The sequence below is a fragment of the Phyllobates terribilis genome, unplaced genomic scaffold (assembly GCF_046119375.1).
Source record: "Phyllobates terribilis strain yellow unplaced genomic scaffold, ASM4611937v1 Scaffold_602__1_contigs__length_984359, whole genome shotgun sequence".
NCBI lineage: Eukaryota > Metazoa > Chordata > Amphibia > Anura > Dendrobatidae > Phyllobates > Phyllobates terribilis.
In genome coordinates, this window is record NW_027363362.1 from 764,478 (window position 1) to 787,951 (window position 23,474).

Below are 23,474 nucleotides of genomic sequence, written 5' to 3' on the forward strand. Positions count from 1 at the left end.
ACCAGAATTGGTTTCAAACTACGGAGCCACCCAAGGATCCTGAAAAGTCCATTTGTGGAGATGAGCTCCTGGACTCCCGTTAAGAAGACATGTTGTCAACCTCTAGATCCCTTACATGCCTGCACTTTTCGGCTTGCTGCTGCTGCAATCCACGCGTTTTAGATCTGCATAACTCCACCTCTTTAAACACAGCACCTTCACCCCCTGCTGTTCCCACCCGCCTCAACACCGTTGGAAGGGAGGAGAACCAATTAAGGCGGGGGGTGGGGTGGAACGAGCAGCTGTCTACCCTTAGCAGGAGGGCTCCTGATTACATACCTCTCCTGCTGCTGCTGCTGCTGGCTGTCCAGCAGCAGACTGAAGGTGGCTGCTGCTGTGCACAGGTATATAAAGGCTCAGAGCCTATTATGACACGCGCAGCCAGCGTTCCATTGCCACATTCCATCTACTGCAGGCAGGATACCTGGCTGGCTGAATGTCGCTGAGAAGCTCACAGAGACCGCCATAAGCAACAGTTTAACAGAATGCCACAGACTAATCAACCAAACTTTTTGGGTTGGGTTCTCTTTTATAGTCTGCAGGCATTAAATGAAAGAAGTCAGTGTTCCAGCAGAGGGAGACAACGTTTCAGAAAAGGCATTGTAGCAAACCAAAAAAGAAATTTTAAGCGCAGCAGAGTAACCAGCGCACATACCTGTTAGCTCAGGTGAGTTTAAAAGGCTGCTGTTGATAACAAGGGCATTTGCTAAATAGATGGTGTGTGTGCAACAATATACTGAAAGGTCAATTATATTGTGCAGCTTATCTCACCACCTGTAGTTATTTAGGTGAAAGCTCCAAAATGCTTGCCTAATATGTCTGTTTATCCAAAAGGAAGTAAAAAGGGAGAGCTAGAAAGATAGCATTGCATCACATTACATGGCAATGCAATGCACAGTTGCTGAAGTTGAACCAAAATGAGCTTGTAATCTGGCTTCTGCAACTTTGAACATGAAAAATCCAATGAGGAGAAGAAAAGCAAAGCCAAAGAGTCCATCCCAAAATCCGACAAACAAGCAAAATGAACAAAAAACATTGAATTCAATTCTTTCTGATTTTAGAAACTGCATTAAAGAAGGGGTGCACCGGTCCTGGAGATACTGCAATACCAGGTCAATGCGTGGAGTGGACAGAGCAAGCTCTTTTTCCATCTCCCTGTTCTAAAAATCCATTTAATATATGGTCCCCAGATAGGGGACGTATCAGATATTAAACTGATAAGAACAGATTTTTTAATTTGGCTATCCCCTGCAGAGGGATAAAACCGTTTATTAAAACTTTAACAAATTACAAGCATAATTACACAAATACCAAACGTTAAAAGACAAATGAAATTTACAAAACAAAAAAATACAAAGATTTTAAATAATTAGGTTCCATTGGTCAACAAGCCATTTTTTGGAAATATGTACATTCTTCTTTTTGTCAATTAAATAATAAGTATACATTTCACATAAACATAAACTTAAAACATCATTCACTGATAAAACATCTTGTTTAAAAATAGCAATGTTGCGCGCTTTCCAGAGAGATGACTTGGCGCAGTTCACTGTCTTCCAAGCCATTGTGTACTGGTCCATTGTGGGGCATTCCATAAGTCCGTATAGCACAGTTTTATATGTAAAGTCCTTGAGGTCTGCCACCCTTTCCAGTAGGGGGAGCAGTCTTCTCCAGAAATCCTTTGCAAAATTACATGTCCATAATAGATGTTCCACCGTTTCCTCGTCTTGGCATCCGGCTCTTGGGCAGATGGCAGACCTCACAAATCCTCTTCTGTATTGGAATGCCCGGCAAGGAAGACAGCGGTGCATGCAACTCCAAGCCAGATCTCTCTGTTCATTAAAAAGATAAAAAACGTTAATCATTTTCCAGATAGACATAGATTTGTCATCATCATATCTGTCAACATTACATATTTCCTCACTTTTACGTATTTCTTTAATTAGTTTCTTACTATTTCTTAATTCCTCTATTTTCTTAGTCCCTAAATTAAAATCGGACACTATTTTCCTTAAAATCTCATAATGCGTCGACAAATTAAAAGCATGGGGCACAGATATATTAACTTCATACCATCCAAACTTTCTCATAAAAAATCCTGTATTAAAACGCATAAAAAAGGACCAATAGTGATTCTTAAAAAGGGCATTAAAACAGTAAACGAACAGATGGATTAAAAGAAACCTATTAAAATCTGGAAAATCTTTACCACCTTTTACTTTTGATTTCATCACGATTTCTCTTTTCAGCTTTTCCATTTTTGAGTTCCAAAAGAAGGTAAAACAGGTTTTGGTTATCTTTTTTAAAACATTAACAGGCGGGGGGAAAACCATGCTAAGATACAATAAAAGAGGTAAAATCACCATCTTTAAAACCAATACTTTACCCTCCATTGTAAGTCTCCTCATGTTCCACATACATATTTTCGTATTTACTTTCTGTGTAACTGTTTCCCAACTATTATAACCATCATTATTTTCAGTGAATGATATACCTAAAATGGAAATGGATTCGGAGACATTAATTGGTACATCACGTAAAATCATCCCCCCAACACTTAAAATGTTACACTTATTAAAATTGATTTTAAAACCAGAAGCTAGACAAAAGGATTGCACTTGATGGAGAGTGGCCGTAAGTGATGGTGCATCTGTACACAAGACCGCCACGTCATCCATGTAGCCTACAACCTTGGCCTCCAAACCACCGCTTCCAGGCAGAGGGACACCGCATATCTGTTTATTTTGGCGTATTGCACATAACATTGGTTCCAGTGCACAGATAAACAGTAGGGGGGACAGAGGGCATCCCTGTTTCACCCCTGACCGTAAAAATACCTCTTGTGTCTTAAAACCATTCACTAAAATCTTACTTGTACAATCCTTGTAAAATGCTTTAAGCGATAGTAAAAACCCTTCTGGTATGCCCATTTTCTCTAAAACTTTAAAAAGATAAAAGTGTGAGACACGGTCAAATGCTTTTTCAAAATCAATAGATAAAATCGCCATTTTCCCCTTTCTGTCTTTCACATCCTCAATACAGTCTTTCACTAAATTCAGATTGTCCCATATACTGCGCCCCGGCACCCCACACACTTGATTAGAATGAATAACTTTGCTGATGACTACTTTTAGACGATTTGCACAAATTTTAGCCATTATTTTATAGTCACAATTTAAAAGTGTTATTGGTCTCCAGTTTTCTAATTTTGATTTATCGCCTTTTTTGTATAGGAGGGAGACTTCACCTTTCTTCCAGGAATTTAATAAAACCTTATTATTAAAAACCTCAGTAAACAAATAAAACAAATCATCTTTTAAAATATCATAAAAACATACATAAAATTCTATTGGGATGCCATCAGGACCAGGGACCTTTCCAGTTTTAAAACTTTTAATAGTTTTTAACACTTCTTGTTCCGTTAAAACTTGGGATAAAAACTCTTGGGATGCGGGATCTAAAACAGCTGTTAGTCCTTGCAGCGAATCATCCATTAATTTATTATCTATATTTTTTCCATTAAAAAGATTAGAAAAAAAAACCTCAACTTTACCCAGCATATTTTTTATATTATTCTCACCATCTATATGGTCAATTATCACTTTTTCTTTTTTATTTTTCCTAAAAAAATATCTGGAACACTTTTCATTTTCTTCTATATGTTGTACTCTAGAACGAAAAATTATCTCTTTTCCTTTTTGTTCTAGCCATTTTGAAATCTCTTCTTTTAAGTTTGAAATATCAACTTGTACATCTATCCCATTGTCTCTGAGCTTAAATAATGTTTGTAGGCGGGTATTTAAAATTCTATATTCTTCATATTTTTCTTTGGCTCTACATATACTCTTTTTAATAAAAAAGTCTTTTATTTTTACTTTCATTCTATCCCACCATACACTCATAGTCTCATTTGTTTTTTTCCCTTTTCTACATTTCCTATAAAACTCAATAAAATCTGATAAAATCTGCAGGTCGGTTAAAAGGGATACGTTCATTTTCCAGCTTTTCTTACCACATTTTTTGTTGTCATTTACTTTTATGGTAAAGGATAAAAGTTTATGGTCTGAAAATATATTAGTTAAAACTTCACATTTGGCAGGTATTGTTTTATCTGAACCAAAAATAAAATCAATCCTAGAGCTACAATTAGCATTGCTCCAAGTGAAACCGGCGTCCTCTGTGCTGTCACTATGACACTCTTTATATATGTCTATCAATTTAGCATCTTTGACTATATCATGTAGCATACCTGAGGTTTTATCGTAGTTCCTGCTTACAGAGCTGGAGCGCCGGTTTTCACCTTTTAAAACACAATTAAAATCCCCTGCTAAAATAAAAGGTTCAGAGTTATTAATAAATAATGGTAAAAGATCAAGCATTTCGGCTCTTTCATTTTTCTCTGGGGATCCATAAAAATTTAAAAACTGCCATCTAATACCATCAATAAAAGCTTTCACTAATAAAATACGACCTGGTAAAATTTCCTGAATAAAATCAATTAAAACGTTCCCATTAAAAAGTATGGCTACACCCGCTGATCCTGCAGCATTCGATCCGGACCAGACAGATGGCCCACACTTCCACTCATCTTTATATTTTTGATATGACATTTCATGTGGGATATTACATTCTTGCAGAAAAAATACAGATGCAGTAAAACACGTAAAAAAATTAAAAAGAGCAGTTCTTCTCGTGTTAGATTTTATGCCTCTCACGTTGAGGGAAATACCTTTGAGTTCAGCCATCATTAGAAAATGTAGAAATTTTACTTAGGTAACTAAGAGCAACGGATTTACCTGTCCGATGAACCTGATCAGACCACTGGGCTTGCGCCTCCCTCCTCATCTGATAGTATCGTCACGAGAGTCTCCGTGGAGGAGGAAAGATTACCACATTTATATAAACCCGACGCAACACTGGCATAGCTCGGAGGGCTGGCTGGCAGAACCCGCTGGGTCTCCATTGGCTGGCCATGCAGTTCCTCATCAGGTGGGTCCCCGAGGGGTTCCGCCGCCCCTGTTTGACCTGTAGAAGGTCGTCCTATAGGAGGAGGTTGCGCACAAGGCAGAGCCTCTGACTCTTCAGAGGCAGCAAGATCCCGGTCCCCACCTGTAGCAGCGGAGACCGAAACCCCTGAGGGTCCAGCGTCCACGTCCCCTTCAGGAGAAGTGTCCATCTGTTCACCTCCTGCTGCCTCCTCCGAACCACCCTTTTTCTTTTTCTTAGGACCCACCTTTATCCACTCAGCGCCCTCAGCACTAGGAGACCCAGACTGGGCATGGGCTTCTGTGTCGGCCTTTTGCCGGTCCCTTTTGACCTTACCAGTAGTGCCCTTCTGCTCCTTCTCAGCCCTCCTTTTGGACTCCCGCAGGTCCTGCAGCCAGGTTTTGGGATTTGGTATTTTACCTGTCATAGACTCTGGAGACACTTCACTATTTGGTACGCCCTTATTGTCTCCAGAGGCTCCAGGTTGTTGTTCCTCGTCCTGAGGGGTGGTCTGATCTTTTGGTCCTTGGTCGGACGTCTTGGACTTCCCCTTTTGCTCATCTTCCCGAAATCTGTGAGGGCAAGAAAAATAAAAGTGACCTGGAGTCTGGCAAAAACTGCATTTCTTTTCCTTAGGGCATTCTTTTGTCTCATGTTCTTCACTAGCACAATTTCTACATGATACATGACAGTTTTCTTTTGAATGACCATAGCGCCCACAATTTCTGCAATATACTGGCATCCCAGAAAAGAAGAAATCCCCATTTGTTTGCCCAATTTTGAAACGGGCAGGGGGGAGCCGTATACCACCTGGTGTATTTGGATCTCTTGTACACTTCACAAGGAATTTCCACTTAGATGTCCATATGTTATATTCGTTTAATATCTTCCCAATACATTTAACACTTTTAAAATAAATTGCTAGAAATGACATTACTTCTGGAGCAGAAACAAAGGGCGAAAATATTTTTACAATAACCAGTCTTACCTCATCCAGGACGTGCTCAACAATTTGTATCCCTTTCAAAACAGGACTATTTTCAACTTTTTTTAACTTTTCTAGCACATCTCTAAAAATACCTTCTCCGGTGAATGTGATGTCATAGTCACCTCTTCTGGGATAATCCTGGATGGAGAGAATTTCATTCCTTTGTACGCCAAGAAGGTTCCTGAGCACGTCCTGGACTACATACCCTAATTTCCTCATATCCGAGCCACCCGCCGTGAAGTGAACTCGGATAGAGTTTTTTAGCCTCGCATAAAGAGGCACGAGGTTAGGGTCAACCTCCATGGAAAAACGCAACAAGGTTGCAAATTGCAGCCGCTTGCAATCTGCGCTCCCAGTGTTCTTGCAGCGAAAAACACCTGGAAGCTGGGGGATCGCAACTCGTTACCCTGGGACTAAGCCCTCTCCCTAATAGCAGCAAGCAGGTTAAGTCCACCAAAGTGGACGATCCTGCCAGGCCAAGGAGAGGGGTACCCGAGTGCCCTTCAACCACAATCTCCTGCAATAAAGCACTTGATCGTAGCCAAAAGGCCGAGAAGCGATAACCAGAATTGGTTTCAAACTACGGAGCCACCCAAGGATCCTGAAAAGTCCATTTGTGGAGATGAGCTCCTGGACTCCCGTTAAGAAGACATGTTGTCAACCTCTAGATCCCTTACATGCCTGCACTTTTCGGCTTGCTGCTGCTGCAATCCATGCATTTTAGATCTGCATAACTCCACCTCTTTAAACACAGCACCTTCACCCCCTGCTGTTCCCACCCGCCTCAACACCGTTGAAAGGGAGGAGAACCAATTAAGGCGGGGGGTGGGGTGGAACGAGCAGCTGTCTACCCTTAGCAGGAGGGCTCCTGATTACATACCTCTCCTGCTGCTGCTGCTGCTGGCTGTCCAGCAGCAGACTGAAGGTGGCTGCTGCTGTGCACAGGTATATAAAGGCTCAGAGCCTATTATGACACGCGCAGCCAGCGTTCCATTGCCACATTCCATCTACTGCAGGCAGGATACCTGGCTGGCTGAATGTCGCTGAGAAGCTCACAGAGACCGCCATAAGCAACAGTTTAACAGAATGCCACAGACTAATCAACCAAACTTTTTGGGTTGGGTTCTCTTTTATAGTCTGCAGGCATTAAATGAAAGAAGTCAGTGTTCCAGCAGAGGGAGACAACGTTTCAGAAAAGGCATTGTAGCAAACCAAAAAAGAAATTTTAAGCGCAGCAGAGTAACCAGCGCACATACCTGTTAGCTCAGGTGAGTTTAAAAGGCTGCTGTTGATAACAAAGGCATTTGCTAAATAGATGGTGTGTGTGCAACAATATACTGAAAGGTCAATTATATTGTGCAGCTTATCTCACCACCTGTAGTTATTTAGGTGAAAGCTCCAAAATGCTTGCCTAATATGTCTGTTTATCCAAAAGGAAGTAAAAAGGGAGAGCTAGAAAGATAGCATTGCATCACATTACATGGCAATGCAATGCACAGTTGCTGAAGTTGAACCAAAATGAGCTTGTAATCTGGCTTCTGCAACTTTGAACATGAAAAATCCAATGAGGAGAAGAAAAGCAAAGCCAAAGAGTCCATCCCAAAATCCGACAAACAAGCAAAATGAACAAAAAACATTGAATTCAATTCTTTCTGATTTTAGAAACTGCATTAAAGAAGGGGTGCACCGGTCCTGGAGATACTGCAATACCAGGTCAATGCGTGGAGTGGACAGAGCAAGCTCTTTTTCCATCTCCCTGTTCTAAAAATCCATTTAATATATGGTCCCCAGATAGGGGACGTATCAGATATTAAACTGATAAGAACAGATTTTTTTGATTGAATATATCTTTTATTAGCACAAAAAATAAGTTAACAGACAGTGTACAGTGCCGCAGCCCAGTACACACAGAGTTCTACATCATATTTACATAGCATGAGGATACGACGCACTAACTAGACAAATCACACCCCTATGCTACACAAAACACTCAATCTGAAAGAAAAAGCATGTCAAGCAATACAGTACGACGAACCGTGATAAGGGATGGGGATTGGGAAAAAGGGGATGGGGAGGGGAAAATCACAGGTCCGAAGCTTTATTGAAAGACAAGACACATAAGGGGAGAGGGGGAGGAGGGGTTTAGTCCTCATCCTCGTCCTCCGGACCGTCCATGATGGAATAGTCTCTGAGCAGGCTGTGGATCAGCCTGCGGCAGTCCTGGATGGACATCCTCTCCCTCCTCAAGATGAGCTGGTTCCTGGCGACCCAAACGGCATCCTTGAAGCAGTTCATAAGGCGCCAAGCCTCCTGGATGGCTCCGACGGTATGAACCCCAGGGAAGAGTCCGTAAAGCACAGAATGGTGCGATAGGCTCGCCCTGGGGACAGAGTTCCTCAGGTCGTCCTCAAGTGCAGTCAATAGGCGCTGTGCAAATCCGCAGTCCCAAAAAGTGTGCAAAGATGTTTCCTCCACGAAGGGGCACCTTGGGCAGTACCGGGTCTTGCACAGGTTCCGGGCATGCATGAATGACCGGACGGGCAGTCCGCCCTGAATCGCCATCCACGACAAGTCCTTGTGCCCGTTGGTCAGCCTGTCAGACGACACATTTGTCCACACAGTCTCCAGCGTGTCCTGGTGAAGTCCTGTGATGTTCTCCACGTCATCCTTGGCTCTGATTAGCTTGTGGATAGTTTTGGGCTTCCACAAGTCGGGCTTGAGTCCCTCCAGTTGATGCTCCCCCACAAATCGAACGACGTCTCCGTAGAACCATGGCGTCGTCCAGTTGTAGGGGAAGGAGCTGTCCCACTTGTCCCAGCCGAGTCGCCTCCAAAGAGGAAGCAGGAAGAAGCGAGACATGGACCTGCCCGCGGAGCCATTCTTGACTTGCAAAGTCCGGCGGACACAATCACACACAAAAGAGGATCGCAGGAGGGTGGGGATATCTGGAACGCCCTTCCCACCCTTGCGAGGCTCCTTGTACATGACGGCCCGCCTGACTCTGTCCATCTTGGATCCCCAGACAAAGTGAAACACTGTCCTGGTAATGGCCCTGCACACAGTGACGTGTGGGGGCCAGGCCTGCGCCGTGTACTGCAAGACGGGCAGGACCTCATTACGCAGGACGAGTGCCTTACCCTCACAAGTGAGGTGTCTGAGGCTCCAGAGTCCGATCCGTTGCTTCACCTTGGCCAAGCGTTCTTGCCAGGACTTGAGGGCCGCTCCTTCCTTCCCGAACCAGACTCCCAGCACCTTGAGGAAATCCGGTTGAATGTTGAAGGGGAAGGGGGCGGAGGAGGCCGGCTGCCAATCCCCGAAGAGCATGGCTTCCGACTTCCTGCAGTTGACTTTGGCCCCTGAAGCCCGGCCGAACCTCTCACACGTCTGGACGAGGGCGTCGACTGAACCACGATCAGCGCAGAAGATGGTGACGTCGTCCATGTAGAGCGAGCACTTGACCTCGTGTCGTCCCGGACCCGATGCGGTGATCCCTCTGATCTCTCCATTCTGCCGGATAGCCTCTGCGAAGAGTTCTATAACACAAACAAAAAGAAGAGGTGATAGAGGGCAGCCTTGTCTGACCCCAGAGAGGACAGGGAAGGGGTCAGTCTTCCAGCCGTTCACCAACACCGAGCTGTGGATATCAAAATACATCAGACGGACATACGAACAAAACATGTTACCCAAACCTAACCGGTGCAGAGCTCGGCCCATGAACTCGTGTGAAACCCGGTCGAAGGCCTTCTCCTGATCCAAGGAGACCAGGGCCGCGTGTGCGCGGCGGACCTTGATGTACTCGACCGTGTCCCGCACGAGAGCGAGGCTGTCTGTGATGCGACGTCCAGGGATGCCGCAGGTCTGGTCCGGGTGGATGATCCGTCCGATGACCGTCTTAAGTCGTGTCGCCATCGTCTTGGCCAGGATCTTGTAGTCCACGTTGAGCAGAGTGATGGGACGCCAATTCCTCAGGTCGCACCTCTCTCCCTTCCGCTTGTACAGGATCGTGACCATTCCTTCCCTCAAAGATGGAGGCATTCTACCCTCCACCACCATCTCCTCGTACAGGTCCAACAGGTCCGGACAGATGAGGTCTCCCAGCGCTACATAGAGCTCCGCTGGAAGACCATCACTGCCCGGGGTCCTGCCGGTCCTAAAGGATTTAGCGGCAGAGAGCAATTCGCCCACCATCAGAGGTTTGTCCAAGGCTGCCGTGCCTGCAGGATCAAGATGGTTAGTGATACCTGACAGGAACTTATCAGCAGCGTCGGAGTCGGTAGTCTTGTGGGAGTAGAGTTCGCTGTAGAAGTCGCTGACGACCCTCATCACGTCCTCCTTCCCACGTCGCATGTTTCCGCTCTCGTCTCGCAGCTCGTTCAGGGGCCCATGACCGGCATGAAGTTTCCTGAAAAAGAATGAGTTACATTTCTCACCCTTCTCCAGATTCTCCACTTTGGAACGGAAGACGATTCGCTTGGACTCCTCCTCAAAGTGCCTTTTCAGGCTCTTCTTGGTCTCCTCCAGCTCCTCCCTCACGTCCCAGCCGCAGTGAAGAAGGTCCTGCAGCGACCGCAGCTCGCGCTGCAGCCCTCTGAAGTCCCTCCTCTTCTCACACGCCTGTTGTCGACCCTTGGCCTGAAAGAAACAGCGAAACTCAAGTTTAACATATTCCCACCAATCAGAGACTGTTTGGAAGCTACCCTTGTAGGACTGCCACATTGCGTAGGCTGCTCTCAGCTCCTCCACGACTTCATCCTGAGCCAGCAGAGCACAATTCAGCTTCCAGGAGCCGGGGCCGGACGGAAAACCGTCGCCGAGGACACCTTGTAAGTGAATGGCTCTGTGGTCGGAGAAGAAGCAGGAGACCATCGAGTGCCTACTCTGCCTGACTGCCCGAGAGGTGAACACAAAGTCAATCCTGGAGCGGAGTGAGCCATCGGGTCGGCTCCACGAATAGTTCGTGGAGCCTCTCCCCATGGAGCCCACCACATCCTGAAGAGAGGCCTCGGTTACCATCTCGATGAGCAGCTTGGACGTGATGTCCAACTTGGCAGATGTGCCAGAACTACGACCATCCTCCTCGATGGGGCAGTTGAAATCCCCGGCCATCACTAAGGTCCTGGTGGTGGCAAGCTGAAGCCGCAGGGTCTGGAAAAGCTCCAAACGCTCATTCTTCAGTGGGGACGCATACACGTTGATGAACCTGACAGGTTCTCCCGCCCAGTTGCCATCTACAACAAGAGCCCTGCCGCAGATGAGCTCCTGGACGGACTCAAGCGTGAATGCGCCCCCCCTGATCAGAATTGCGACCCCCGCAGACTTGCAGTCACCCCCACCGGACCAGTAGGATGGACCGTGGGACCACTCCCTGGCCAGATGTTTGAAGGACCTAGAGGAGGGAAGGGAACATTCCTGCAACATATAAACATCACACAACTGGGAAGTAAGGAAGGCATAAATAGTCTGACGTCTGAACTTGTCCTTGATGCTCCTGACATTAATGGAAAATAAGTTAATATTAGCCATCATGTAGGGAAAAAAGAAAAAGTTAGCGCAGGCCATACACCTTAGTTACCACTCCGGTCGGGTGGTCCCTCGTCGGTGTTGACTGCTGGTTACGGAATCACCAGCAGGCCCTCTTCCTCCATCTGGTCAAGCAGCGCGGCCTCGATCTCGGCGACCACCAGTTCCTCCTCTTCTGGCTCGGCCACCAGGGTCTCAACCATGTGCTCCATCTCTTCTGGCTCAGGGAGGGTATCCTCCTTTTCGCCGACGAAATCCAGAATCTTCTTTTTGGAGGATTCAGTAGCAGGGCTGTCCTCCACCTTCCTCTTTCCCCGGGTTGGAACTGGGGAGACAAGAAGGGGAAAATCCTCCTCGGAATAGATAGCGGCGGGTGGAGGAAAGGTTAATTCCACCGCTACCATGGTCTGGGGAGGGAGAGTGGCTGCCGGGGCAGGGGAAAGGACACCTGCTGAGGAGTAGGGGAAGGAGGAAGAGGAAGTGGAATCCTCAGCAGGGGTGGCCGGGGTGGGGGGGGATTGGACGGGGGTGGCAGGGGGAGGGATCGAGAGAGGGGTGACAGAACTCTTACCCTCCTTTGACTTTTTCTTCTGCTTCGGAGCTGCTGGGACCGTCGCTGGGGCTTTGGCCACCGACTCCTTGACCGCTTTGGCCTTGGTCGTCTCGGCCTTGGCCGCTGGGGCCTTGGTCGTCGCGTCCTTGACCTTCACAGGCCTGGTCGTCGGGGCCTTGTCCTCCGTAGCTGGGGTCGTCGCAACCACCGATGCCCAGGATCTCTCACGCTTGGGGCAATCCTTGTACAGATGAGCCGCCAGCCCACACAGGTTGCAGGACGTCTTCTTCGGGCAGTCCTTCGAGCTGTGTCCCGTCACTCGACAAATCCTGCAGGTATCCTCCTTGCAGTCCTTCATCTCGTGGCCGTTCTTGCCGCATCTCCTGCAGTTCCGCGGCATGTCCGGGTAATAGATGAGGCCGTAGGAGTTGCCCAGGGAGAATGTCGGGGGCAGGTGCAGAAGTCCGTCTGAGTACGCCAGGTCCCTGTGAAGTCTAACGGTCACCGACCACTTACCTGTCCAGAAGCCGAGTCCATTCAGGATGTGAGAGGGTTCCTTCACAAACAAACAGAAGCGTCTCAGGAAGGTACAGATGTCTTGGCCTGGGGTGTGCGGGTTGCGCATGGAGACCGTGATCCTCCTTTCGTCCCTCTGGATAGGGCAGCTACCTGTAAAGGCAGAGAAAGAATTATCCGGTCCTTTTGCGCTTACCATTTCCCAGAACCTCCTGCAGGTGTTCACAGTGGCGAAGGTGACGAAAAAAATCCCCGTCAAGAAGGTCTGGATGCTGAGGGTGTCCGACCTGGAGAAGCCTCGATCCAGCAGCATCTTCTGGCAGAACACGTCCGAGGACATGTCCGGCACCCTCCCATCCACTTCCTTCAGCTTCAGGGCCACCGTCTGCCGCATCCCTGGCTCCAGGGCTGGAGCTTCGTGGCGGGGCTTCTGGGGTCCCTTCTGCTGGCCAGTCGTGGAGGCAGAGTCCTTGGGGTCAGAATCGGCTCCTGGCTGGGCCCTCCTGGCTGTCCCCTGCTCCAGGCTCTTCTTTTCGGCCTTCCTCGCAGCGCTTGCCATGGCTTTCCTCCTGCAGTTACTTCTTAGAGCTGGATCTGGAACTCTTCCCGGAATGGGTGGAGCTATGCAGATTCTTCTCCCGTCGTGTTCTGGACAAATTCCCCGAAAGGTCTTTGTTTCGATGATTTTCTTCCTCGAAGATTCCACAGGACAGCCCGATTCTTCTCCGAGTCTTCGTCTTCTTCTGGATTCTTTAGAGCTTCTTCCTCCCACCGATATCCGCCTTCCTTCTCCGATGTCAGCTGGGCTCCGAAGCTCTTCTCCTTCCGAGTTCGATCGCTCTCGTCAAGTGTAGATCGTAGCTCTTGTGTTCTTAAAAGAACAGATACTACACTTGATCTTAGCCAAAAGGCCGAGAAGCGATAACCAGAATTGGTTTCAAACTACGGAGCCACCCAAGGATCCTGAAAAGTCCATTTGTGGAGATGAGCTCCTGGACTCCCGTTAAGAAGACATGTTGTCAACCTCTAGATCCCTTACATGCCTGCACTTTTCGGCTTGCTGCTGCTGCAATCCACGCGTTTTAGATCTGCATAACTCCACCTCTTTAAACACAGCACCTTCACCCCCTGCTGTTCCCACCCGCCTCAACACCGTTGGAAGGGAGGAGAACCAATTAAGGCGGGGAGTGGGGTGGAACGAGCAGCTGTCTACCCTTAGCAGGAGGGCTCCTGATTACATACCTCTCCTGCTGCTGCTGCTGGCTGTCCAGCAGCAGACTGAAGGTGGCTGCTGCTGTGCACAGGTATATAAAGGCTCAGAGCCTATTATGACACGCGCAGCCAGCGTTCCATTGCCACATTCCATCTACTGCAGGCAGGATACCTGGCTGGCTGAAAGTCGCTGAGAAGCTCACAGAGACCGCCATAAGAAACAGTTTAACAGAATGCCACAGACTAATCAACCAAACTTTTTGGGTTGGGTTCTCTTTTATAGTCTGCAGGCATTAAATGAAAGAAGTCAGTGTTCCAGCAGAGGGAGACAACGTTTCAGAAAAGGCATTGTAGCAAACCAAAAAAGAAATTTTAAGCGCAGCAGAGTAACCAGCGCACATACCTGTTAGCTCAGGTGAGTTTAAAAGGCTGCTGTTGATAACAAGGGCATTTGCTAAATAGATGGTGTGTGTGCAACAATATACTGAAAGGTCAATTATATTGTGCAGCTTATCTCACCACCTGTAGTTATTTAGGTGAAAGCTCCAAAATGCTTGCCTAATATGTCTGTTTATCCAAAAGGAAGTAAAAAGGGAGAGCTAGAAAGATAGCATTGCATCACATTACATGGCAATGCAATGCACAGTTGCTGAAGTTGAACCAAAATGAGCTTGTAATCTGGCTTCTGCAACTTTGAACATGAAAAATCCAATGAGGAGAAGAAAAGCAAAGCCAAAGAGTCCATCCCAAAATCCGACAAACAAGCAAAATGAACAAAAAACATTGAATTCAATTCTTTCTGATTTTAGAAACTGCATTAAAGAAGGGGTGCACCGGTCCTGGAGATACTGCAATACCAGGTCAATGCGTGGAGTGGACAGAGCAAGCTCTTTTTCCATCTCCCTGTTCTAAAAATCCATTTAATATATGGTCCCCAGATAGGGGACGTATCAGATATTAAACTGATAAGAACAGATACTACACTTGATCTTAGCCAAAAGGCCGAGAAGCGATAACCAGAATTGGTTTCAAACTACGGAGCCACCCAAGGATCCTGAAAAGTCCATTTGTGGAGATGAGCTCCTGGACTCCCGTTAAGAAGACATGTTGTCAACCTCTAGATCCCTTACATGCCTGCACTTTTCGGCTTGCTGCTGCTGCAATCCACGCGTTTTAGATCTGCATAACTCCACCTCTTTAAACACAGCACCTTCACCCCCTGCTGTTCCCACCCACCTCAACACCGTTGGAAGGGAGGAGAACCAATTAAGGCGGGGGGTGGGGTGGAACGAGCAGCTGTCTACCCTTAGCAGGAGGGCTCCTGATTACATACCTCTCCTGCTGCTGCTGCTGCTGGCTGTCCAGCAGCAGACTGAAGGTGGCTGCTGCTGTGCACAGGTATATAAAGGCTCAGAGCCTATTATGACACGCGCAGCCAGCGTTCCATTGCCACATTCCATCTACTGCAGGCAGGATACCTGGCTGGCTGAATGTCGCTGAGAAGCTCACAGAGACCGCCATAAGCAACAGTTTAACAGAATGCCACAGACTAATCAACCAAACTTTTTGGGTTGGGTTCTCTTTTATAGTCTGCAGGCATTAAATGAAAGAAGTCAGTGTTCCAGCAGAGGGAGACAACGTTTCAGAAAAGGCATTGTAGCAAACCAAAAAAGAAATTTTAAGCACAGCAGAGTAACCAGCGCACATACCTGTTAGCTCAGGTGAGTTTAAAAGGCTGCTGTTGATAACAAGGGCATTTGCTAAATAGATGGTGTGTGTGCAACAATATACTGAAAGGTCAATTATATTGTGCAGCTTATCTCACCACCTGTAGTTATTTAGGTGAAAGCTCCAAAATGCTTGCCTAATATGTCTGTTTATCCAAAAGGAAGTAAAAAGGGAGAGCTAGAAAGATAGCATTGCATCACATTACTTGGCAATGCAATGCACAGTTGCTGAAGTTGAACCAAAATGAGCTTGTAATCTGGCTTCTGCAACTTTGAACATGAAAAATCCAATGAGGAGAAGAAAAGCAAAGCCAAAGAGTCCATCCCAAAATCCGACAAACAAGCAAAATGAACAAAAAACATTGAATTCAATTCTTTCTGATTTTAGAAACTGCATTAAAGATGGGGTGCACCGGTCCTGGAGATACTGCAATACCAGGTCAATGCATGGAGTGGACAGAGCAAGCTCTTTTTCCATCTCCCTGTTCTAAAAATCCATTTAATATATGGTCCCCAGATAGGGGACGTATCAGATATTAAACTGATAAGAACAGATACTACACTTGATCTTAGCCAAAAGGCCGAGAAGCGATAACCAGAATTGGTTTCAAACTACGGAGCCACCCAAGGATCCTGAAAAGTCCATTTGTGGAGATGAGCTCCTGGACTCCCGTTAAGAAGACATGTTGTCAACCTCTAGATCCCTTACATGCCTGCACTTTTCGGCTTGCTGCTGCTGCAATCCACGCGTTTTAGATCTGCATAACTCCACCTCTTTAAACACAGCACCTTCACCCCCTGCTGTTCCCACCCGCCTCAACACCGTTGGAAGGGAGGAGAACCAATTAAGGCGGGGGGTGGGGTGGAACGAGCAGCTGTCTACCCTTAGCAGGAGGGCTCCTGATTACATACCTCTCCTGCTGCTGCTGCTGCTGGCTGTCCAGCAGCAGACTGAAGGTGGCTGCTGCTGTGCACAGGTATATAAAGGCTCAGAGCCTATTATGACACGCGCAGCCAGCGTTCCATTGCCACATTCCATCTACTGCAGGCAGGATACCTGGCTGGCTGAATGTCGCTGAGAAGCTCACAGAGACCGCCATAAGCAACAGTTTAACAGAATGCCACAGACTAATCAACCAAACTTTTTGGGTTGGGTTCTCTTTTATAGTCTGCAGGCATTAAATGAAAGAAGTCAGTGTTCCAGCAGAGGGAGACAACGTTTCAGAAAAGGCATTGTAGCAAACCAAAAAAGAAATTTTAAGCGCAGCAGAGTAACCAACGCACATACCTGTTAGCTCAGGTGAGTTTAAAAGGCTGCTGTTGATAACAAGGGCATTTGCTAAATAGATGGTGTGTGTGCAACAATATACTGAAAGGTCAATTATATTGTGCAGCTTATCTCACCACCTGTAGTTATTTAGGTGAAAGCTCCAAAATACTTGCCTAATATGTCTGTTTATCCAAAAGGAAGTAAAAAGGGAGAGCTAGAAATATAGCATTGCATCACATTACATGGCAATGCAATGCACAGTTGCTGAAGTTGAACCAAAATGAGCTTGTAATCTGGCTTCTGCAACTTTGAACATGAAAAATCCAATGAGGAGAAGAAAAGCAAAGCCAAAGAGTCCATCCCAAAATCCGACAAACAAGCAAAATGAACAAAAAACATTGAATTCAATTCTTTCTGATTTTAGAAACTGCATTAAAGAAGGGGTGCACCGGTCCTGGAGATACTGCAATACCAGGTCAATGCGTGGAGTGGACAGAGCAAGCTCTTTTTCCATCTCCCTGTTCTAAAAATCCATTTAATATATGGTCCCCAGATAGGGGACGTATCAGATATTAAACTGATAAGAACAGATTTTTTGATTGAATATATCTTTTATTAGCACAGAAAATAAGTTAACAGACAGTGTACAGTGCCGCAGCCCAGTACACACAGAATTCTACATCATATTTACATAGCATGAGGATACGACGCACTAACTAGACACATCACACCCCTATGCTACACAAAACACTCAATCTGAAAGAAAAAGCATGTCAATCAATACAGTACGACGAACCGTGATAAGGGATGGGGATTGGGAAAAAGGGGATGGGGAGGGGAAAATCACAGGCCCGAAGCTTTATTGAAAGACAAGACACATAAGGGGAGAGGGGGAGGAGGGGTTTAGTCCTCGTCCTCGTCCTCCGGACCGTCCATGATGGAATAGTCTCTGAGCAGGCTGTGGATCAGCCTGCGGCAGTCCTGGATGGACATCCTCTCCCTCCTCAAGATGAGCCGGTTCCTGGCGACCCAAACGGCATCCTTGAAGCAGTTCATAAGGCGCCAAGCCTCCTGGATGGCTCCGACGGTATGAACCCCAGGGAAGAGTCCGTAAAGCACAGAATGGTGCGATAGGCTCGCCCTGGGGACAGAGTTCCTCAGGTCGTCCTCAAGTGCAGTCGATAAGAACAGATACTACACTTGATCTTAGCCAAAAGGCCGAGAAGCGATAACCAGAATTGGTTTCAAACTACGGAGCCACCCAAGGATCCTGAAAAGTCCATTTGTGGAGATGAGCTCCTGGACTCCCGTTAAGAAGACATGTTGTCAACCTCTAGATCCCTTACATGCCTGCACTTTTCGGCTTGCTGCTGCTGCAATCCACGCGTTTTAGATCTGCATAACTCCACCTCTTTAAACACAGCACCTTCACCCCCTGCTGTTCCCACCCGCCTCAACACCGTTGGAAGGGAGGAGAACCAATTAAGGCGGGGGGTGGGGTGGAACGAGCAGCTGTCTACCCTTAGCAGGAGGGCTCCTGATTACATACCTCTCCTGCTGCTGCTGCTGCTGGCTGTACAGCAGCAGACTGAAGGTGGCTGCTGCTGTGCACAGGTATATAAAGGCTCAGAGCCTATTATGACACGCGCAGCCAGCGTTCCATTGCCACATTCCATCTACTGCAGGCAGGATACCTGGCTGGCTGAATGTCGCTGAGAAGCTCACAGAGACCGCCATAAGCAACAGTTTAACAGAATGCCACAGACTAATCAACCAAACTTTTTGGGTTGGGTTCTCTTTTATAGTCTGCAGGCATTAAATGAAAGAAGTCAGTGTTCCAGCAGAGGGAGACAACGTTTCAGAAAAGGCATTGTAGCAAACCAAAAAAGAAATTTTAAGCGCAGCAGAGTAACCAGCGCACATACCTGTTAGCTCAGGTGAGTTTAAAAGGCTGCTGTTGATAACAAGGGCATTTGCTAAATAGATGGTGTGTGTGCAACAATATACTGAAAGGTCAATTATATTGTGCAGCTTATCTCACCACCTGTAGTTATTTAGGTGAAAGCTCCAAAATGCTTGCCTAATATGTCTGTTTATCCAAAAGGAAGTAAAAAGGGAGAGCTAGAAAGATAGCATTGCATCACATTACATGGCAATGCAATGCACAGTTGCTGAAGTTGAACCAAAATGAGCTTGTAATCTGGCTTCTGCAACTTTGAACATGAAAAATCCAATGAGGAGAAGAAAAGCAAAGCCAAAGAGTCCATCCCAAAATCCGACAAACAAGCAAAATGAACAAAAAACATTGAATTCAATTCTTTCTGATTTTAGAAACTGCATTAAAGAAGGGGTGCACCGGTCCTGGAGATACTGCAATACCAGGTCAATGCGTGGAGTGGACAGAGCAAGCTCTTTTTCCATCTCCCTGTTCTAAAAATCCATTTAATATATGGTCCCCAGATAGGGGACGTATCAGATATTAAACTGATAAGAACAGATACTACACTTGATCTTAGCCAAAAGGCCGAGAAGCGATAACCAGAATTGGTTTCAAACTACGGAGCCACCCAAGGATCCTGAAAAGTCCATTTGTGGAGATGAGCTCCTGGACTCCCGTTAAGAAGACATGTTGTCAACCTCTAGATCCCTTACATGCCTGCACTTTTCGGCTTGCTGCTGCTGCAATCCACGCGTTTTAGATCTGCATAACTCCACCTCTTTAAACACAGCACCTTCACCCCCTGCTGTTCCCACCCGCCTCAACACCGTTGGAAGGGAGGAGAACCAATTAAGGCGGGGGGTGGGGTGGAACGAGCAGCTGTCTACCCTTAGCAGGAGGGCTCCTGATTACATACCTCTCCTGCTGCTGCTGCTGCTGGCTGTCCAGCAGCAGACTGAAGGTGGCTGCTGCTGTGCACAGGTATATAAAGGCTCAGAGCCTATTATGACACGCGCAGCCAGCGTTCCATTGCCACATTCCATCTACTGCAGGCAGGATACCTGGCTGGCTGAATGTCGCTGAGAAGCTCACAGAGACCGCCATAAGCAACAGTTTAACAGAATGCCACAGACTAATCAACCAAACTTTTTGGGTTGGGTTCTCTTTTATAGTCTGCAGGCATTAAATGAAAGAAGTCAGTGTTCCAGCAGAGGGAGACAACGTTTCAGAAAAGGCATTGTAGCAAACCAAAAAAGAAATTTTAAGCGCAGCAGAGTAACCAGCGCACATACCTGTTAGCTCAGGTGAGTTTAAAAGGCTGCTGTTGATAACAAGGGCATTTGCTAAATAGATGGTGTGTGTGCAACAATATACTGAAAGGTCAATTATATTGTGCAGCTTATCTCACCACCTGTAGTTATTTAGGTGAAAGCTCCAAAATGCTTGCCTAATATGTCTGTTTATCCAAAAGGAAGTAAAAAGGGAGAGCTAGAAAGATAGCATTGCATCACATTACATGGCAATGCAATGCACAGTTGCTGAAGTTGAACCAAAATGAGCTTGTAATCTGGCTTCTGCAACTTTGAACATGAAAAATCCAATGAGGAGAAGAAAAGCAAAGCCAAAGAGTCCATCCCAAAATCCGACAAACAAGCAAAATGAACAAAAAACATTGAATTCAATTCTTTCTGATTTTAGAAACTGCATTAAAGAAGGGGTGCACCGGTCCTGGAGATACTTCAATACCAGGTCAATGCGTGGAGTGGACAGAGCAAGCTCTTTTTCCATCTCCCTGTTCTAAAAATCCATTTAATATATGGTCCCCAGATAGGGGACGTATCAGATATTAAACTGATAAGAACAGATACTACACTTGATCTTAGCCAAAAGGCCGAGAAGCGATAACCAGAATTGGTTTCAAACTACGGAGCCACCCAAGGATCCTGAAAAGTCCATTTGTGGAGATGAGCTCCTGGACTCCCGTTAAGAAGACATGTTGTCAACCTCTAGATCCCTTACATGCCTGCACTTTTCGGCTTGCTGCTGCTGCAATCCACGCGTTTTAGATCTGCATAACTCCACCTCTTTAAACACAGCACCTTCACCCCCTGCTGTTCCCACCCACCTCAACACCGTTGGAAGGGAGGAGAACCAATTAAGGCGGGGGGTGGGGTGGAACGAGCAGCTGTCTACCCTTAGCAGGAGGGCTCCTGATTACATACCTCTCCTGCTGCTGCTGCTGCTGGCTGTCCAGCAGCAGACTGAAGGTGGCTGCTGCTGTGCACAGGTATATAAAGGCTCAGAGCCTATTATGACACGCGCAGCCAGCGTTCCATTGCCACATTCCATCTACTGCAGGCAGGATACCTGGCTGGCTGAATGTCGCTGAGAAGCTCACAGAGACCGCCATAAGCAACAGTTTAACAGAATGCCACAGACTAATCAACCAAACTTTTTGGGTTGGGTTCTCTTTTATAGTCTGCAGGCATTAAATGAAAGAAGTCAGTGTTCCAGCAGAGGGAGACAACGTTTCAGAAAAGGCATTGTAGCAAACCAAAAAAGAAATTTTAAGCGCAGCAGAGTAACCAGCGCACATACCTGTTAGCTCAGGTGAGTTTAAAAGGCTGCTGTTGATAACAAGGGCATTTCTAAATAGATGGTGTGTGTGCAACAATATACTGAAAGGTCAATTATATTGTGCAGCTTATCTCACCACCTGTAGTTATTTAGGTGAAAGCTCCAAAATGCTTGCCTAATATGTCTATTTATCCAAAAGGAAGTAAAAAGGGAGAGCTAGAAAGATAGCATTGCATCACATTACATGGCAATGCAATGCACAGTTGCTGAAGTTGAACCAAAATGAGCTTGTAATCTGGCTTCTGCAACTTTGAACATGAAAAATCCAATGAGGAGAAGAAAAGCAAAGCCAAAGAGTCCATCCCAAAATCCGACAAACAAGCAAAATGAACAAAAAACATTGAATTCAATTCTTTCTGATTTTAGAAACTGCATTAAAGAAGGGGTGCACCGGTCCTGGAGATACTGCAATACCAGGTCAATGCGTGGAGTGGACAGAGCAAGCTCTTTTTCCATCTCCCTGTTCTAAAAATCCATTTAATATATGGTCCCCAGATAGGGGACGTATCAGATATTAAACTGATAAGAACAGATACTACACTTGATCTTAGCCAAAAGGCCGAGAAGCGATAACCAGAATTGGTTTCAAATTACGGAGCCACCCAAGGATCCTGAAAAGTCCATTTGTGGAGATGAGCTCCTGGACTCCCGTTAAGAAGACATGTTGTCAACCTCTAGATCCCTTACATGCCTGCACTTTTCGGCTTGCTGCTGCTGAAATCCACGCGTTTTAGATCTGCATAACTCCACCTCTTTAAACACAGCACCTTCACCCCCTGCTGTTCCCACCCGCCTCAACACCGTTGGAAGGGAGGAGAACCAATTAAGGCGGGGGGTGGGGTGGAACGAGCAGCTGTCTACCCTTAGCAGGAGGGCTCCTGATTACATACCTCTCCTGCTGCTGCTGCTGCTGGCTGTCCAGCAGCAGACTGAAGGTGGCTGCTGCTGTGCACAGGTATATAAAGGCTCAGAGCCTATTATGACACGCGCAGCCAGCGTTCCATTGCCACATTCCATCTACTGCAGGCAGGATACCTGGCTGGCTGAATGTCGCTGAGAAGCTCACAGAGACCGCCATAAGCAACAGTTTAACAGAATGCCACAGACTAATCAACCAAACTTTTTGGGTTGGGTTCTCTTTTATAGTCTGCAGGCATTAAATGAAAGAAGTCAGTGTTCCAGCAGAGGGAGACAACGTTTCAGAAAAGGCATTGTAGCAAACCAAAAAAGAAATTTTAAGCGCAGCAGAGTAACCAGCGCACATACCTGTTAGCTCAGGTGAGTTTAAAAGGCTGCTGTTGATAACAAGGGCATTTGCTAAATAGATGGTGTGTGTGCAACAATATACTGAAAGGTCAATTATATTGTGCAGCTTATCTCACCACCTGTAGTTATTTAGGTGAAAGCTCCAAAATGCTTGCCTAATATGTCTGTTTATCCAAAAGGAAGTAAAAAGGGAGAGCTAGAAAGATAGCATTGCATCACATTACATGGCAATGCAATGCACAGTTGCTGAAGTTGAACCAAAATGAGCTTGTAATCTGGCTTCTGCAACTTTGAACATGAAAAATCCAATGAGGAGAAGAAAAGCAAAGCCAAAGAGTCCATCCCAAAATCCGACAAACAAGCAAAATGAACAAAAAACATTGAATTCAATTCTTTCTGATTTTAGAAACTGCATTAAAGAAGGGGTGCACCGGTCCTGGAGATACTGCAATACCAGGTCAATGCGTGGAGTGGACAGAGCAAGCTCTTTTTCCATCTCCCTGTTCTAAAAATCCATTTAATATATGGTCCCCAGATAGGGGACGTATCAGATATTAAACTGATAAGAACAGATTTTTTTTTTTTTTTCCAAACACTCAGAAATTAAGTTTTATAATCTTAAATCATATATCACTAAACTCAAGATTTTAGTTCCATCATCGTGTTTAGATATTATATTTATATTTTTTCATTTGAATTAATATATATAAAGTTAAACATAACAATTCCTTTACAGTTTCAACAGTTTCCAAACAAATCACAACTGACATTACTTCACCCGGTTTCCCAAACTAAATATCCCCTTTTTCCCTTTTACTTTC

At 46.1% G+C, this 23,474-nt stretch overlaps 8 non-coding genes and 3 pseudogenes across 8 annotated transcripts; all 11 read right to left on the reverse strand.

The window, feature by feature from the left end:
• Positions 1 to 1,114: 1,114 nt before the first annotated feature.
• Positions 1,115 to 1,299, reverse strand: LOC141233655 (U2 spliceosomal RNA). Its single transcript, XR_012299726.1, has one exon. It is a non-coding gene; the product is annotated as a U2 spliceosomal RNA (small nuclear RNA).
• Positions 1,300 to 7,689: 6,390 nt separating this feature from the next.
• On the reverse strand, positions 7,690 to 7,883 carry LOC141233649 (U2 spliceosomal RNA). The gene has a single exon (XR_012299721.1). It is a non-coding gene; the product is annotated as a U2 spliceosomal RNA (small nuclear RNA).
• Positions 7,884 to 13,447: 5,564 nt separating this feature from the next.
• Positions 13,448 to 13,525, reverse strand: LOC141233705 (U2 spliceosomal RNA; annotated as a pseudogene).
• A 1,112-nt stretch (positions 13,526 to 14,637) lies between these two features.
• Positions 14,638 to 14,828, reverse strand: LOC141233526 (U2 spliceosomal RNA). The gene has a single exon (XR_012299600.1). It is a non-coding gene; the product is annotated as a U2 spliceosomal RNA (small nuclear RNA).
• A 1,115-nt stretch (positions 14,829 to 15,943) lies between these two features.
• Positions 15,944 to 16,134, reverse strand: LOC141233594 (U2 spliceosomal RNA). The gene has a single exon (XR_012299667.1). It is a non-coding gene; the product is annotated as a U2 spliceosomal RNA (small nuclear RNA).
• A 1,115-nt stretch (positions 16,135 to 17,249) lies between these two features.
• On the reverse strand, positions 17,250 to 17,420 carry LOC141233654 (U2 spliceosomal RNA; annotated as a pseudogene).
• A 492-nt stretch (positions 17,421 to 17,912) lies between these two features.
• LOC141233710 (U2 spliceosomal RNA) lies at positions 17,913 to 18,041 on the reverse strand (annotated as a pseudogene).
• A 1,115-nt stretch (positions 18,042 to 19,156) lies between these two features.
• LOC141233528 (U2 spliceosomal RNA) lies at positions 19,157 to 19,347 on the reverse strand. Its single transcript, XR_012299602.1, has one exon. It is a non-coding gene; the product is annotated as a U2 spliceosomal RNA (small nuclear RNA).
• Positions 19,348 to 20,462: 1,115 nt separating this feature from the next.
• Positions 20,463 to 20,653, reverse strand: LOC141233622 (U2 spliceosomal RNA). Its single transcript, XR_012299695.1, has one exon. It is a non-coding gene; the product is annotated as a U2 spliceosomal RNA (small nuclear RNA).
• A 1,114-nt stretch (positions 20,654 to 21,767) lies between these two features.
• Positions 21,768 to 21,958, reverse strand: LOC141233529 (U2 spliceosomal RNA). Its single transcript, XR_012299603.1, has one exon. It is a non-coding gene; the product is annotated as a U2 spliceosomal RNA (small nuclear RNA).
• Positions 21,959 to 23,073: 1,115 nt separating this feature from the next.
• On the reverse strand, positions 23,074 to 23,260 carry LOC141233671 (U2 spliceosomal RNA). The gene has a single exon (XR_012299738.1). It is a non-coding gene; the product is annotated as a U2 spliceosomal RNA (small nuclear RNA).
• Positions 23,261 to 23,474: the final 214 nt, after the last annotated feature.